General features: G+C 37.2%; 1 protein-coding gene across 1 annotated transcript in view; it reads left to right on the top strand.

Annotated features, from left to right (window-relative positions):
• IRAK1BP1 (interleukin 1 receptor associated kinase 1 binding protein 1) overlaps nucleotides 1-13,495 on the top strand; it is a 34,221-nt gene that overhangs the window by 17,330 nt on the left and 3,396 nt on the right.

Genomic DNA, 13,495 nt, shown 5'->3' with positions numbered 1-13,495 from the left:
TCTAATCAGAGAATCTTTGCCATTAGAGGGCGGAAAATACCTCAAGAAATCACCTAGTCCTACCTTCAGGCAGATAATATATTATTTTTTCTAATTTTAAGGGTGTGACCTTAAGCTTAGATAGCTTAGGCTCAGATTTTTCAGAGATCATATTACAAGAATTAGAATGGAAATTAGGATCCTGGCTTCTTACCTCTTGAGATAGTAATTTCCACAAACACACTGTCGTCCCTAGACGTACTTTAATAAATTTATAATTTCTTCACTTAAAATTTAACTATCTTATGATTGATATTTAGGGATCCATTTGGCAAATGTTATTCTGTAGTAGTGGGGACCAAAACATACCTTTCAAAACAGGATGAAGAGTGGTCTGGTAAGATTCCATATTATGGAAGTCAAAGACTGGGAGTTGTTTCTAGCGCTCCTCCAGTAGTTATTACCTGTTTGGACTTCAGGTTGTAGTGAACACAGATGGGCTCTGGTTATCTTAGTTAATGGGGTTTGTTGTGAGGGTACACTAGTAAGTACACTAGGAGGAAAAGGAAACAGTCCCAGCAAACATTCATAGCCAGGCTTCATGGAAAACTGGAAAGTTTTTCAGACTGATTTATTCTAGGGACTGACCCGCCAGGTACAGAGTGTGCTTTAGAGCTGCTTATTTTGTTGTAAGACATGGCTAAGTGAGGACTTGGCTAAAACTCTGCTCCTCGTCCTTTTGCTGTACTTACCTTTTTAATGTCTTGTATTTGAATTTCTTAAGAGAGAATCTGATTATATTTTGTATAGGGCTCCCCAGTAGCCAGAACTCTTATATAGTGTAGTCTAATACGTGATTGTCCTTAAGTTCAGCATCAGCAGAGACCAGGATGGTAGGGGTCATGAGGTATAAAGTATGACAACCTGTGCATAAAGAACAATGTTTGGCTTTATGGCTATGGCTATAGTGAACACCAAAACCTAATATCTGATGTATACCAATATTCTCACAGATAGTTAAATATACAGACTAAGATTAGATGGTAGAACATTACTTTTCACATAATATCTGAAATTTTCATCCTGAAAGGCACTTCAGAGATTCTTTTTCTAACCTCCTGCCTACCCTGCTGCTTCAGCTTATTTTAAAGATATTGAAAGTTAGAAATTATCTAAGTGAGTTCTTTAAAGGTGGGTGGGTGTTTGTATGTTTGGGGTTGGAGTAACACGTTGACTTTGCAATTCTTATATCTCTACTCTTTCCACTTCTCATGTTGTTTTCCTGTTAACAATTTCAGTGTTGGAGGGATTTTAAAAACCTGGGATATAGTAGGCATTCAATAAAAGTCTATTAAATAGAAAAAGTAGTATGACCAGTTTTCCCCCTCCTTTTCTTTGCACGGTTCCATGTGTCAGGTGTTTTCCATACGTATCTCATCTAATTTTTTTTTAATCTTCATCTTGTTGTGAAATATTTTATACATAGATAGGTATGAATATAAAAGGCCAATTCCATTTTCAGACATCTAATCCATATAAAATTTTCTAGCATTAAACCAAGAATTGACTTACTAGTACTTATCCATTTTCATTGTGTACCTCTCCAAGGACAAAACAAATATTTCTTCCTAGAAGTATATACTTGAGGTTCAGTATCATATTAATGCTACTTTTTTCTTCTCCAAGTGTAGGAATCCCCAGTTTCTTTGGTCATTTCTTATACGACAAGCTCTCTCTTTTGTTAACCAATTTCCTCCTAAAGCATCTACAACTATAGTGTCCTAATTGTGATTCCATATTAGAGAAAGATGATTATCTTCCTTATTCTGGAATGTTTATTTCTTTTTTTTTTTTTTTATTTTTTTTTTATTTATTTATTTATTTATTTATTTATTTATTTATTTATTTATGGCTGTGTTGAGTCTTCGTTTCTGTGCGAGGGCTTTCTCTAGTTGTGGCAAGCGGGGGCCACACTTCATCGCGGTGTGCGGCCCTCTCTTGTTGCGGAGCACAGGCTCCAGACGCGCAGGCTCAGTAATTGTGGCTCACGGGCCCAGTTGCTCCGCGGCATGTGGGATCTTCCCAGACCAGGGCTCGAACCCGTGTCCCCTGCATTGGCAGGCAGGCTCTCAACCACTGCGCCACCAGGGAAGCCCCAAGGAATGTTTATTTCTAATAACACATATACGCCTGAACATTTTGGCACTTGCATCACATTGTTCCCTTCTGTTGAGCTTACAGTCATAAACAATGATTACAACTAAAAAAGTGTCTTTCTCACTTGGGGCTTTTAAATCATATTTCTCCTATCTTATAGTTTGTTATTATCACCCTATGTTCAGCAAAAATACTGCTCAAAATTAAAGGCCAACTATAGACTTTTTCAGAAAGCTGAAAGAATTCATTACCTGTAGACTTGCAATACAAGAAATGCTAAATGAAATTGGGTAGGTGGAATGAAATGGTACTAAAAAGGAATAGGAATCTACACAAAGGAATGAAGAGCACTGAAAATGGTAACTACACAGGTAGATATGATATTTTTCTTATATCTTCTCTATATCTTTACATCTATATAAAAGATAATTGTTTAAACAAAAATGATAATGACGAACTTTAGGAATTCTAACATATGTAAAAGTAAAACATACAACAGCAATAGCATGAAGGTCAAGAAGGGAGAAACAGAAGTATAATATTGTAGGTTTCTTATATATGAAATGGCATATCTCCTGAAGGTAGATGTGTGATAAATTAAAACATGTATATACTATAAACTCTAAAGCAGACACTAAATTAACAACAACAACAAGAGTTATAGCAAAGAAGCCAATGAAAGGATATCAAATAGAATGATAAAAATATACTCAATCCCCCCAAAAAAAGGCCGAAAATGGGGAGGGGGGAAAAAAGAAAATATGAGACAAATAGTATTAGCAAGATCAGAGGTTTTAAATGTAACCATATCAATAATCACATTAATATAAATATTCTAAATACCTCCTTAGAAGGCTATATTTCAGATTGTATAAAAAAACACACCTCACCTGTAAGCTGCTTGCAACAAATGTACTTTATTTTTTTTCTTTTATTAATAGAATTTATTTTTTTATATCTTTATTGGAGTATAATTGCTTTACAATGGTGTGTTAGTTTCTGCTGTATAACACAGTGAATCAGCTATACATATACATATATCCCCATATCTCCTCCATCTTGCGTCTCCCTCCCATCCTCCCTATCCCACCCCTCTAGGTGGTCACAGAGCACCGAGCTGATCTCCCTGTGCTATGCAGCAATGAAGTGAGAGAGTAGCATTAACATATATACGCTACCAAATGTAAAATGGATGGCTAATGGGAAGCTGCTACATAGGACAAATGTACTTTAAATATGAGGGCACCAACTGGTTAAAAGTAATGGCAGACTTTCAGTTTCTTAGTCTACGTGTTAGGAGCTTAGACGTCACCACTGCATCCTAACAAGTAAAAAGCTGAAAAAAAAACAACTCTTCTACGATCCATAAGAGAGGTGCGCATACAGGGCACACTGCTACCCCCAAAACTGGAGAGACAGACAGACAAACACAGTGAGTCACAGCTTACCAGAGCAGAGACAACAGAAACCACCTCCAGAAATGGTGCCCGGGTAGGGAAATCTGAACTATAATTGACAAATTCCTGGAGGCTCAGTGTGGACAACTCTGAGAATTAAAACTCTAGAGGATCCAGTCATAGAGGGGGACCCACAGTTTTGTGAGATTTACCTCCACGTGCTCGACTAGGTTCTCACTGTGAATATGGGGGAAAACTTCCCTAGTGAGTCTGGCAGAGGGAGGGGGAAAGGAACCATTTTTAAATATGCCAGAGAACTCTGTTCTTCTTAAGAAAGTCTGTCCTCAGGAGAAACTAGTTAAGCAGACCCTAACCTGCTGGTATATTACCAGAGCCTAACTAACCAGAGGGAAGGGAAATACCGAAATCCAATCCACTCTAGCCATCTTCTTCCACCTAAAGAGGAGGAGAAAACAACAACAACAACAACAACTCAGAAATACTTGTGAAGCTCACAGTCTGGAGGCACTGGCTCACTAAAAAACTGAGAATCATAAGACAGCAGAACACCTTCCCTCTCCCTGTATCTTACCACCACATTACTAAAGACTTGTTTACAGCAGTTCCTTTTACTCAATATATCATGTCCAGTTATCAAGGAACAAATTACAAGGCACACCAAAAGGCAAAAAATGCAGTTTGATGAGACAGTGCAAGCATCAGAACTAGAGATGGTAGGGATGTTGGAACTATCAGACTGAGAATTTAAAACAAATATGATTAATGTGCTAAGAGCTCTGATGGATAAGTAGACACCGTGCAAGAACAGATGGGCAACATAAGCAGAGAGATTGAAATTCTAAGACCCAAAAAGAAATACTAGAGATCAAAGAAATGCAGACTGAAGAATGCTTCTGATGGGCTTTTTAGTAGACTGGATGCAGTAGAGGAAAGAATCTCTAGGCTGGAGGGTATCTCAATAGAAACCTCAAAAACTGAAAAGCAAAGAGAACAAAAACTGGGGGGAAAAAAACCCCCAGAATATCCAAGGACTATGGGACAACTATAGAAGGTATAACATACACATAATGAGAGTACCAGAAGGAGAAGAGAGAAAGGAACAGAAGAAATATTTGAAGCAATAACGACAGAGAATTTCCCCAATAAATGCCCAAAAAGACCCCTACTGGTGAGCATATTATTTTCAAACTACAAAAAATCAAAGATAAAGAAGAAAACGTGGAAGAAGCCAGAGAAAAAAACACCTTACCTCTAGAGGAAGAAAACTAAGAATTATATCTGACTTTTCCTCTGAAACCATACAAGAAAAGAGAGAGTGGAGTTAAACACTTAAAGTGTTGAGAGAAAAAAAAAAACCAACCTAGAGTTCTCTACACTGTATCCTTCAAAATTGAAGGAGAAATAAAGACTTTCTCAGACAAAAATTGAGGGAATTTGACTAAGACTGTTTTTTGGGGGGGTGGGGGTGTTTTTTGTTTTTTGTTTTCTGGCCACACCATGCGATTTGCAGCATCTTTCCCAACCAGGGATTGAACCAAGGCCACTGCAGTGAAAGCCCGGACTCCTAACCACTAGGCCAGCAGGGAAGTCCAAAAATTGAGGGAATTTGTTACCATTAGGGTTGCCTTGCAACAACTGTTAGAAGAAGTTCTTTAGAAAGAAGGAAAATAATATAGATCAGAAACCTGGATCTACGTAAAGAAAAGAAGAACATCAAAAAAGGAGTAAGTGAAGGTAAATACTTTTATTTTTCTTATTCTTTTTCTTAACTTCTTACAGTTAATTAACAATGTTGCATTAGTTTCAGGCGTACAGCAAAGTGATTCAGTTATACATATACATGTATCTCTTCGTTTTCAAATTCTTTTCCCATTTAGGTTGTTACATAATATGGAGCAGAGTTCCCTGCATTATAGATATTTTTCTTATTCTTAATCAATCTAGTGAATAACAGTTTGTTTAAAGTAATAGCAACAATATATTCAATTTTGTATGCTTATGCATGTTTCTTATATATATACTTACGTATGCTGATATATAAGTGAAATGAATGACAGTAATGATACAAGCGATGAGATGGAGGAATTAAGATTATTTTGTTATTATAAGGTACTCACACAACCCATAAAGTGGTATAGTGTTATTTAAAAGTAGACTTGGATTAGCTGTAAATATGTATTGCATACTTTAGAGAAACCACTAAAAAAAGCTTAAAAATATATAACTGATATGCTGAGAAAGGAGAAAAAAGGGAATCATGAAATGCTCAGTTAAAATCACAAGGGCTTCCCTGATGGCGCAGTGGTTAAGAATCCACTTGCCAGTGCAGGGGAAATGGGTTCGAGCCCTGATCCGGGAAGATCCCACATGCTGCGGAGCAACTAAGCCTGTGTGCCACAGCTACTGAGCCTGTGCTCTAGAGCCCACGAGCCACATCTGCTGAGCCCGTGTGCCATAACTACTGAAACCCAGGCACCTAGAGCCTGTGCTCCGCAACAGGAGAAGCCACCGCAATGAGAAGCCCACGCACCGCAACAAAGAGTAGCCCCCGCTTGCAGCAACTAGAGAAAGCCCACGCACAGCAACGAAGACCCAACATAGCCAAAATAAATAAATAAATAAATAAATGAAATTTTTTTTAAATCACAAAAGGCAGAAGACAGAACTTAGAAAAAGGAACAGGGCAACAAATAAACAGTAAAGAATATGGTGGATATTAATCCAACTATATCAGTAATGCTTTGAACATCAGTGGTCTAAACGCAGCAATTAAAAGACAGAGGTTGGGGCTTCCCTGGTGGCGCAGTGGTTGGGAGTCTGCCTGCCAATGCGGGGGACACGGGTTCGAGCCCTGGTCTGGGAAGATCCCACATGCGCGGAGCAACTAGGCCCGTGAGCCACAACTACTGAGCCTGCGCATCTGGAGCCTGCGCTCCGCAACAAGAGAGGCCGCGATGGTGAGAGGCCCGCACACCGTGATGAAGAGGGGGCCCCGCTCGCTGCAACTGGAGAAAGCCCTCGTACAGAAACGAAGACCCAACACAGCCATAAATAAATATAAATAAATAAATAAATTTATTAAAAAAAAAAAAAAAAAAAGACAGAGGTTGTCAAAGTGCATCAAAAAACACTACCCAACTATATGTTATCTATGAGAAATCCATTTTAAATATAAAGACATATATAGCTTAAAAGTAAATCCATGGAGAAAAATTAATCATGCTAACACTAATCAAAAGAAAGCAAGAGTCATTATTGTAATTTCAGACACAGCAGACTTCATAACAAGGAGTTATCAGGGATACAGAAGGGCATTATGTAATGATACAGGGGCAATTTTCCCAGAGCCATAACAATCCTTGGGGACTTTGCTGGCAGTCCTGTGGTTAAGACTCTGCACTTCCAGTGCAGGGGGCATGGGTTTGATCCCTGGTTGGGGAACTAAGATCCCACATGCTGCGTGGTGGCACAGCCACACACACAAAAAAATCCTTAACGTGCATTTCCCAACTACGTGAGGCAAAAACTAATAGAACTGCTAGGAGGAATAGATGAGTCCACTATCATAGTTGGAGTCTCCAACTCCCTTTATCAAGAAGGGACAGATTCAGCAGGCATAAAATCAGTAAGGACCTAGTTGAACTTAACAGTGCCATCAATTCACTGGATAGAATGGACATCTATAAATTACTTCCTCCAAAAACAGTATTCTTCTTCTCAAGCTCCCATGGAGCATTCACCAAGATAGAACACATTTGGCGTTTGGGTCTTTTGAGCACAAGCCACCCATTCTCATTGCTTGGCCCTGCAGTAAACCTTTACTCCCCCACCCCCCGCCAAAAAATACATTTTAGGCCAAAACTTATACCTTAACAAATTTAAAAGGATAGATCATATAATGTCTGCTCTCTGACCACAGTGGCATTAACCTAGAAATCAATAACAGAAACATAACTGGAAAATCCCAAAATACATGGAGATTAAACAACACATTTCTAAATAACATGGGTCAATGAAGAAATCTCAAGAGAAATTTTAAAATATTTAGAACTAAATGAAAATCAAAATACAGTTTATCAAAATGTGTGAGATACAGTGAAAACAGCTTAGAGAGAAATTTTAGCATTGAATGCATATAGTAAAAAGAAGAAAAATCTAAAATAAATAAGCTAATGTTTCCACCTTAGGAAACTAGAAAAAGAAGAGCAAATCAAGTCCAAAGTAAGCAGAAGAAAAATAATAAGAATTAGAGCAGAAATCAGTGAAACTGAAAACAGGAAATCAATAGAGAAAATTAGTGAAACCAAAAGCTAGTTCTCTGAAAAGATCAATAAGATTGATAAGCTTCTGGCCAAACTAAAGGGGGGAAAAAAAGAGAAAGAACAAATTACTAATATCAGAACTGAAAAAGGAGACATCACTACAAATCCTATGGAAGTACATTACAAGATAAGAAAACTACAGACGAATCTCTCATGAATATAGAGGCAAAAATCTTCAACAAAATATTATTTCCTACATACCAGCAACAAACAAGTAGAATTTGAAATTAAAAACAATTTTCCATAGCACCCCAAAACATGAAATACTTGGGTGTATATCTAACAACATATATGTACAAGATCTATATGAGGAAAACTTTGACACTCTGATGAATTAGATCAAAGAAGAGCCAAATAAATGGAGAGATATTCCATGTTCATGGATAGAAAGACTCAATATGGTCAGGATGTCAGTTCTTCTGAACTATATCTATAGATTTGATGCAGTCCCAACAAAACTCCCAGTAAGTTATTTTGGGGATATTGAAAAAAAAAATGATTCAAGTCTATATGGAGACGCAAAAGAACCAGAATAGCCAATACAGTATTGAAGAAGAAGAACAAAGTTGGAGAAATGACATTCCCTGACTTCAAGGCTTACTAAAAGGCTTCAAAAATCAAGATAGTGTAGTAGCGTTTGAAGAATAGACAAATAGATCAGTGGAACAGAATAGAGAGCCAAGAAATAGACTCCTGTATAATCAACTGATTTTTGAGAAAGGAGCAAAGGCAGTACAATGGGGCACAATCATCTTTTCAGCAATTGGTGCTGGAACAACTAGACATCCACATACAAAAAAAAAAGTATCTAGATACAGACCTTGCACCCTTCAAAAAATTAACTCAGAATGTATCATAGACCTCAAGGTAAAACACAAAGCTATAAACATATGAGAAAACCTAGATGGCCTTGAGTATCACAATGACTTTGTAGATACAACACCAAAGGCATTGATCCATGAAAGAAGTAATTGGTAAGCTGGACTTCATTACAGTTAAAAACTTCTGCCCTGTGAAAGACAATGTCAGGAGAATAATAAGAAAGTCACAGACCCAGAGAAAATATTTGCAAAACACACTTATTTTAAAGGACTGCTATCCAAAATACACAAAGAACTCTTAAACCTCAACAGTAAGAGAAAAAAAAAATTAAAAATAAGCCAAAGACCTTAACAGATGCCTCGCTAAAAAAGATATATAGATGGTAAGTAAGCATATGAAAAGATGATCCACATCATATGTTATTAGGCAGATGCAAATTAAAACAAAAATGAAATGTCACTGCACACTTATTAGAATGGCCAAAATCTGGAATGCTGACAACACCAAATGCTGACGAGGTTGTGGAACAAGAGGAGCTCTCACTCATTCCTGGTGGGAATGCAAAACGGCGCAGTCATTTTGGGAGACAAAGTTTCCTATAAAACTAAACATATTCCTACCATATGATGCAGCAATCATGCTCCTTAGTATGTACCCAAAGGAGGTGAAAATGTATGCTCACATAGAAACGTGCACATGGATATTTATAGCAGCTTTATTTATAATTGCAAAATTTGGAAGCAACAAAGATGTCCTTCAGTAGGTGAATGGATACATAAACTGTGGTACATCCAGAAAATGGAATATTATTCAGCCCTAAAAAGAAATAAGCTCTCAAGCCATGAAAATAGGTATGAACCTTAAATGCCTATTACTAAGACAATCAGAAAAGGCTACAAACTGTATGATTCCAACTATATGACATTCTGGGAGAAGCAAAACTATAGAGACAGTAAAAGGATCAATGGTTGCCAGCAGTTAGGGGGAGGGTGGGATGAATAGGAGGTGCACAGAGGAATTTTAGGGCAGTGAGAGTATTCTGTATGAAACTATAATGATAGATGCATGTCAGCATACATTTGTACAAACCCAGTGAATATAAAACACCAAGAATGAACTCTAATGTAAACTATGGACTTCTGGTCATTATGCTGTGTCAGTGTATTGGGTTGGCCAAAGGTGTTATGGAAAAACCTGAAAGAACTTTTTGGTCAACCCAGTAGGTACACATATTGTAACAAATGTACCACTCTGGTGGGGAATGTTGATTATGGTGAGGGGGGACTATGTGTGTGTGGGGTAGAAGGGTATACATGGAAAACATCTGTTCCTTCCTGTCAATTTTGCTGTGTGCCTAAAACTTCTCTAAAAAATAAAGTTTTAAAAACACAGATCAATGTGTTATTTAAGGCCTGTGTTTCCTTATTCATTTTCAGTCTGGATGATCTGTCCATTGATGTAAGTGGGATTTTAAAGTCCCCTACAATTATTGTGTTACCATTGATTTCTCCTTTTATGTCTGTTAGTATTTGCCTTATATATATAGGTACTCCTATGTTGAGTGCATATACATTTACAATTGTTATATCTTCTCTAACACATTAGTCCAAATGGACTTAATTGATATATACAGAGCATTCCAGCAGAAAGCAGCAAAATACACATTCTTTTCAAGTGCACATGGTTCCATGTGCACATTCTCCAGGATAAATCACATGCTAGGCCACAAAACAAGTCTCAGTAAATTTAAGAAAATTGAAATTGTATCAGGCATCTTTTCTGACCACAATGCTATATGACTAGAACTCAACTATTTAGAAAAACTGCAAAAAAACACAAACATGGAGGCTAAACAATATGCTACTAAACAAGCAGTGGATCACCGAAGAAATCAAAGAGGAAGTCAACATATACCTAGAGACAAATGAAAATGAAAACATGACAATCCAAAACTTATGGGACACAGCAAAAGCAGTTCTAAGAGGGAAATTTACAGCAATACAAGCTTACCTCAGTAAACAAGAAAACTCTCAAGTAAACAACCTAACCTTACACCTAAAGCAAAAGAACAAACAAAACCCAAAGTTAGTAGAAGGAAAGAAATCATAAAGATCAGAGCAGGAATAAATGAAATAGAAACAAAGAAAACAACAGAAAAGATCAATGAAACTAAAAGCTGGTTCTTTGAAAAAATAAACAAAATTGATAAACCTTTAGTCACGCTCATCAAGAAAAGAAAGGAGAGGGCCCAAATCAATAAAATCAGAAATGAAAAAGAAGTTACAACTGACACCACAGAAATACAAAGGATCATAAGAGACTACTATGAACAACTATATGCCAATAAAATGGACAACCTAGAAGAAATGGACAAACTCTTAGAAAGGCACAATCTCCCAAGACTGAACCAGGAACAAATAGAAAATATAAACAGACCAATTACAGTAACGAGATTGAATTGGTAATTTAAAAACTCAAAACAAACAAAAGTCCAGGACCAGGTGGCTTCACAGGTGAATTCTACCAAACATTTAGAGAAGAGTTAACACCTGTCCTCTGAAACTATTCCCAAAAATTGCAGAGGACTGAACACTTCGGAACTCATTCTGTGAGGCTAGCATCACTCTGATACCAAAACCAGACAAAGATATCACACACAAAAAAAGAAAATTACAGGCCAATATCACTAATTAAAATAAATTCAAAAATCCCCCCAAAAATATTAGCAAACCGAATCCAACAGTACATCAAAAAGATCATATACCATGATCAAGTGGAATTTATCCCAGGGATGCAAGGATTTTTCAATATCTGCAAATCAATCCATGTGACACACCACATTAACAAATTGGAGAATAAAAACCACATGATCATCTCAATAGGTGCAGGAAAAGCTTTTGATAAAATTCAACATCCATTTATAATAAAAACCCTCCAGAAAGCAGGCATAGAGGAAACATACCTCAATACGATAAAGGCCATAAATGACAAACCCACCGCTATCATCATCCTCAACAGTGAAAAGCTGAAAACATTTCCTCTAAGATCAGGAATAAGACAAGGATGTCCACTCTTGTCACTTTTATTCAACATAGTTTTGGAAGTCCTAGCCACAGCAGTCAGAGAAGATAAAGAAATAAAAGGAATCCATGTTGGAAAGGAGGAAGTAAAACTGTCACTGTTTGCAGATGACATGATACTATACATAGAAAATCCTAAAGATGCCATCAGAAAACTACTAGAGTTCACCAATTAATTTAGTAAAGTTGAAGGATACAAAATTAATACACAGAAATCTGTTGCATTTCTATACACTAACAATGACGTATCAGAAAGGGGAATTAAGGAAACAGTCCTATTTACCATCTCATCAAAAAGAATAAAATACCTAGGAATAAATCTACCTAAGGAGGCAAAACACCTATACTCTGAAAACTATACGACAGTGATGAAACAAATTGAAGACAACACAAACAGATGGAAAGATATATCATGTTCTTGAATTGGAAGAATCAATATTGTGAAAATGACTATACTACCCAAGGCAATCTACAGATTCAATGCAATCCCTATCAAAATACCAATGGCGTTTTTCACAGAACTAGAACAAATAATTTTAAAATCTATATGGAAACACAAAAGATCCCTAATAGCCAAAACAATCTTGAGAATGAGGAACGGAGCTGGAGGAATCAGGCTCCCTGACTTCAGACTATACTACAAAGCTACAGTAATCAAAATAGTATGGTTCTGGCACAAAAGCAGACACACCAATGGAACAGGATAGAGAGCCCAGAAATAAACCCATGCACTTATAGTCAATTAATCTACAACAAAGGAGGCAAGAATATACAGTGGAAAAAAGACAGTCTCTTCAATAAGTGGTGCTGGGAAAACTGGCAGCTACATGTAAAAGAATGAAATTAGAACATTCTCTAACACCATGTACAAAAATAAACTCAAAATTGATTAAAGGCCTAAATGTAGGACTGGATACCATAAAACTCCTCGAGGAAAACATAGGCAGAAAACTCTTTGACATAAATCACAGCAATTGGGCTTCCCTGGTGGTGCAGTGGTTGAGAATCTGCCTGCCAATGCAGCGAACACGGGTTCGAGCCCTGGTCTGGGAAGATCCCACATGCCACGGAGCAACTGGGCCCGTGAGCCACAATTACTGAGCCTGCGCGTCTGGAGCCTGTGCTCTGCAACAAGAGAGGCCGCGATAGTGAGAGGCCCGCGCACCGCAATGAAGAGTGGCCCCCGCTTACCCCAACTAGAGAAAGCCCTCACACAGAAACGAAGACCCAATACAGCCATGAATAAATAAATAAATAAATAAATAAGTAAATCATAGCAATATTTTTTGATCCGTCTCCTAAAGTAAAGGAAATAAAGGTAAAAATAAACAAATGAGACCGAATTAAACTTAAAAGCTTTTGCACAGCAAAGGTAACCATTGACAAAATGAAAAGACAACCTACTGAATGGGAAAAATATTTGCAAATGATAAAACTACCATATGACCTAGCAATTCCACTCCTGGGTATATATCTGGAAAAAACAAAAACACTAATTCAAAAAGATACATGCACCCCAGTGTTCATCCAGCATTATTTGTAACTGCCAAGATACGGAAGCAACCTAAGTGTCCATCAACAGATGAATGAATAAAGAAGCTATGGTATATATATATATATGTGTGTGTGTGTGTGTGTGTGTGTGTGTATATACACAATGGAATACTACTGAGCCATAAAAAAGAATGAAATTTTGCCATTTGCAGCAACATGGATG

Source organism: Balaenoptera musculus, chromosome 12, assembly GCF_009873245.2.
Source record: "Balaenoptera musculus isolate JJ_BM4_2016_0621 chromosome 12, mBalMus1.pri.v3, whole genome shotgun sequence".
NCBI classification, from domain to species: Eukaryota; Metazoa; Chordata; class Mammalia; order Artiodactyla; family Balaenopteridae; genus Balaenoptera; species Balaenoptera musculus.
Note: the sequence above shows the minus strand (reverse complement) of the source record. Positions and strands in the feature narration are given on the sequence as shown.